Genomic DNA, 5,000 nt, shown 5'->3' with positions numbered 1-5,000 from the left:
TTTGCTTCAACGGGTTTGTGTTCCAAATACTCTGCAACAGTTACATTTTAATCATTTGGTCGTATATCATTTTTTACCAAATCAATATCTAACAAACTTTTAAAAGATAAACTTGAAAGAGAGACAGGGGTTTGTTGAAAATGCCAAACTGTCTTGGGTCTGGAAGAAAAACTCTTCCCTTATAGCTCGGAGGCAGTTAATCGTTCTCCCAAATATATACCGACAAAACATATAATATAATTCGCCATTAACTTCTCAAAACATCCAATTATATAGCAATTATCGTTTATGAAATAAGAACCAATTGGGGGGAGGGGGCGTGCGCAGCTGAGCATGTACCGCTTGCCAGTATACAGGAGCCTGATGTTTTTCTTTTTTCGCGATCTAGGCGAGCTCATGGCGAAGCAAGAACCATTAGTTATTCTAAAATATACCGGGAATTAACATCTACGAAATAGTAATCAATCATCGATCTTAGCGTGCGGTGCTCATCATTACTGCTTGCCAGTACATAATGAGCTCGATTTTATTTTTTCTCGAGCGAAGCGAGTGCACGGCTAAGCAAAAACCATTAGATTTAGGGTAAAACATTTTGAAAAGAAAATATTTGTATTTCTGTAAAAAATAATGTTATTTCACCGAATTTAACTTCATTTCAATTATACCAGTTTTAGTGAGTGTGTGGTGGGGAATGAAGTAGTCAAACTGGTTGCTCTGTTTGTTTGCTGTTGAAATGAAGGTCAAATTCAGTAAAATCACGTTATTTACTTCAGGAAAACATATATTTCCTGTTGGAAATGTATCCCCGTCCGTGAATATAATTTTACCTTATTACCTTCCTTTAAATAACAATGATCGATAAAGTGGTCAACAGGAGAGACGGGAAGTCCTTCTTGGTGGGTGGCTATTAAAGAAAAGGGAGAAAAAGAAAAAAAAAGTTAAATTATAAAGTCAGCCATCGAATAAGGCGTCCTTCAAATTTTTCCCATGTTCCTGGAATCTTCTAACTAGGATAGTTATTGAGTAGGATGGGGTGTCTGTAATTTTGCTTACGTGCGAGTCATAATCAAATGATAATGCTGCCTTTAATCAAGCTGTATCTCAGGCGTAATCCCTCAGAAGGTTCCCATTAGCTTGCGAATGGGCGTCGTGCACCGACTCTAACCCTTCACCCCTCTCAATATAACTCCCTGATCCTCATTACGCTTTCCCCTCCATGATCAATGCTTGCCAACCTTGGTCAAGTGGCCTCCCATCTCCGATGTATTATGTCTTCCTCACAGATCTTCATTTTCATCTCACAGAACTGTATTCATTTACTCATTACAGTGATCATCTTGCTTCTGACTCTATGGCACTGCTAGTACGGTGATCCTTCTGATATTGGCTTTGTTTCACAGTCATTACTGTGAATGATTCAAGATGCACCTGGCGTACATAAGAAGCAGTTGTTATCGGAAGGTGGTTTACTGGCGCTTTTATTCAAGGCGGCGCCATTTCGCTTTCTCATTGGGTTTCACCCTTCGTGGTCATGGGGTATCGTGGATCCCTTGCGGTCTGATTAAATACAAAATGAAGGCCGTTACCATTTAATTGGATCAGAATAAATAATGCATTGTGGTTGAAAGACCGAGTAAAATTACCCATCATTAAGATGGAAGGCGATCTCAATATTAAGAGTCATCAATCCTGAATTCGTCTACCATGAAGTGATCAATCAGCGAGTAGCGTTGGATAGATTATGCACCCTTTCAATTCGGCCGCATTTCTCATGATTTTAGTGGGTTTTAATAGAAGATCTGCCTTTCAACCTTCCTTTTTCGGATGCGATAAAGACACAACATTATAACGAATTCATAGCCTTCTTTCTCTTCATTAGACTCGTAGCGTAGTCAGATGTTACATACACACCGTTGATTATGATACGGCATTCATGCTTAGCTCTGCCTATATATATATATATATATATATATATATATATATATATATATATATATATATATATATATATATATATATATATATATATATATACAATCATCAGCCGTACCTAGTCCACTGCAGGTCAAAGGTCTCATGTATGTTCTCCCACTCGTGTCTGTTTATAAATTTTCTATGCCAATTTATACCCACAAATTTTCTTACTTGAACAGTTCGTTGCTTTCTCTTCCTTCCCCTACTTCTTTTGCAATCTCCAGGGACCCATTCTGCTATTCTTAATGTCAATCTATTATCTGTCGTTCTCATTCTATGACCTGCCAGTGGCCATTTCAATTTCTTACTTGCTGTTTGAATATTCACTACTTTAATTTGCTCACGTATCCATGTTGCTCTTTTTCTGTCTCTTAGTGTTATTCCCATCATAATTTTTTCCATAGTTCTTATGCTCTAAGGCTTTAGTAAGGCTCCAGGTTTCTGATGTATACGTTAAATACTTATACAAGATAAGCCTTAATCCCCTTTGGAGGAGGTAGCACCAGAATGATGCAGTCATTAGCATATCCTAACCAAGCCCTTTCTCTTGGCCGAACAAGAAACCTGATGTTCACGCCAATTTACAGCTGGATGGACTGGTGGGAAGTGGCTTTAGACCAATCCTCAACTTATCAAACGGGTGCCATGTGTCCTACCACTCAAACGCTTACGCATATGGGCTGATTGTACCTCCCAAAGTTAGACAGTGGGGTTGCCATATCTTTATGCACACACACACACACACACACACACATATATATATATATATATATATATATATATATATATATATATATATATATATATATATATATATATATATATATATATATATATATAATATGTGTGTGTGCGCGCGCGCGTGTGTATGATACACATAAGCCAGTCATAAAAAAATACTATAAAACGCAAAGCGGGAAAATGATAATAATATCTTGATTTTTAATGGTTTCATACAAGTAGAGTAATATCTCAAGTAGGCCATCTACCACTTCACATCCCATGTAAGGCAAAATGACTTGGCGTATATAGGTCTCTCTCTCTCTCTCTCTCTCTCTCTCTCTCTCTCTCTCTCTCTCTCTCTCTCTCTCTCTCTCTCTCTCTCTCTCTCTCTCTCTTCTTCTTCTTCTTCTTCTTCTTCTTCTTCTTCTTATACCAGTAACCTGGCAAAGTATGCCTTGTGCACATAAGCTCTAAGAACTTAATATACTTGATCTTGCATCACCTTAAGAATAACAGAGATACGAGGGAACAATTGGAATACAAAACAATACCTGTTTAAGCAAAAATATAGATAATGCTATTCAAGATTCACGATACTCTTAAAACAACAACTAAACTTTTTTTTACTGTGGCGAGATGTTGCAAGAACAACCCCCACACCCTGAATCACTCTAACAGACAATTGTCTCTGCAACACAAACTTTCCCCTTACGTTATCAACTGGACTCTTGGACAGAAGGGATATTAAAACAAACCATATCCTTAATACTATATTTCTTAAACTAAAACGCTCAACATAAATAATCCACAATCAAATTATCAACACTTAAATATATAATAACCGTATACCATTCAAATAAATCCCCCCCCCCCCAAAAAAAACCCTAACAAACTTAAAATTAAACTTCACACCAACACCCAAATATGTATGCTTATATATTTATAAGGACAGACACTCGTCCAAATGAGCCAGAGTCTTAATTAATGGCACACTGACACAACCGTCCACACACTGCAGAACTGTCTTTTACTGCACACAACCACAGCTTTGTGGCTAGCAACACACTGTGCGGCAATTTCCCGCAACTACCTCCCTGATTGGGGTCCTGGATATCATCATCATCATCATCATCATCATCATCATGCGTAATCTTGATAAACAGGCCAGGTCATCAACAGTTTGGCAATTCAAAAGAGCAGTCTAAACAAAATCAATCACAGGCCAGGTCATCAACAATAAATCCACTTTCTAAATTCAGTCTCTCCAAAGGAGGAAACACGGCTCAAAAATAAACAAAATACTTCCAATGCTGGTAAGAAAAATATTAGTAAATCCAGCACTCACACTACTGCCTCTTGCTGCAGTCAAATCAAAAAAGCCTTCGCTCCGAAACATTTACCATTCTCCTAACCTAGCTAAAAGTAAACAAACAACCTCATTTATACCAACAGTCTTTCTTACAACAAACAATCAATACACACACTAACTACCTCTCTCTCTCTCTCTCTCTCTCTCTCTCTCTCTCTCTCTCTCTCTCTCTCTCTCTCTCTCTCTCTCTCTCTCTCTCTCTTGATTTGGCAAACAAAAATAAAAAATTAATCCTCCACATTCCTCCCCCTTTACTTTGCCAAATCCTTCTCACACAACACTTACATTATTTTTTTCATTACCCAGTCGCAGTCGGGAACGGGACCTCTACTCCAAGTAACTGGGCCTTCATACACTCTCTCATTCACTTCTTCCTTATCACAATCATTCGCTCCATTAACTCTATTCCTATCTAAATCCCTATCATCTAATATATCATGTACAATCCCATCTACCTCGTTCTCATCTGGCCCTAAAATTACATTCATTTCTGTAAACAGTTCATCCATTTCATCTAAAACATTCTCAACTTTAGCAAAAGATTCATTCATGCTACTTATCATTCTCCTATCTCTCATTCTCGCATTCGTCATCCTTCCTTTTACATCATCTAAGGAAAAGCTACACACACTATAGGTATCATTCATACTCAGCCATGATTCATCTGTATTAACACATTTATCTTCCATACACATTTGTACATTTACACTCTTGTCATACTTCTTCTGGTTCCTACCTATGCATATAACTTTCCCTTGCACTTTATTCTCAGTAAAAATTTTCACTCTTCTTTTTCCTATATTCAACTAAGACTAATTGCTTATTTTCCAGCCCTAACTTCTCATGCATACTAGGTTCATACTTACTCATTTCGAACCAATTATCCATCCCATTCTCACGAACATTGATCCTATTCCTTCCACACACACAGGAG

This window comes from Palaemon carinicauda, chromosome 33 (assembly GCF_036898095.1).
Source record: "Palaemon carinicauda isolate YSFRI2023 chromosome 33, ASM3689809v2, whole genome shotgun sequence".
Classification (NCBI taxonomy): domain Eukaryota; kingdom Metazoa; phylum Arthropoda; class Malacostraca; order Decapoda; family Palaemonidae; genus Palaemon; species Palaemon carinicauda.
The sequence above is the reverse complement of the archived record's forward strand: the minus strand, read 5'-3'. Positions refer to the sequence as shown.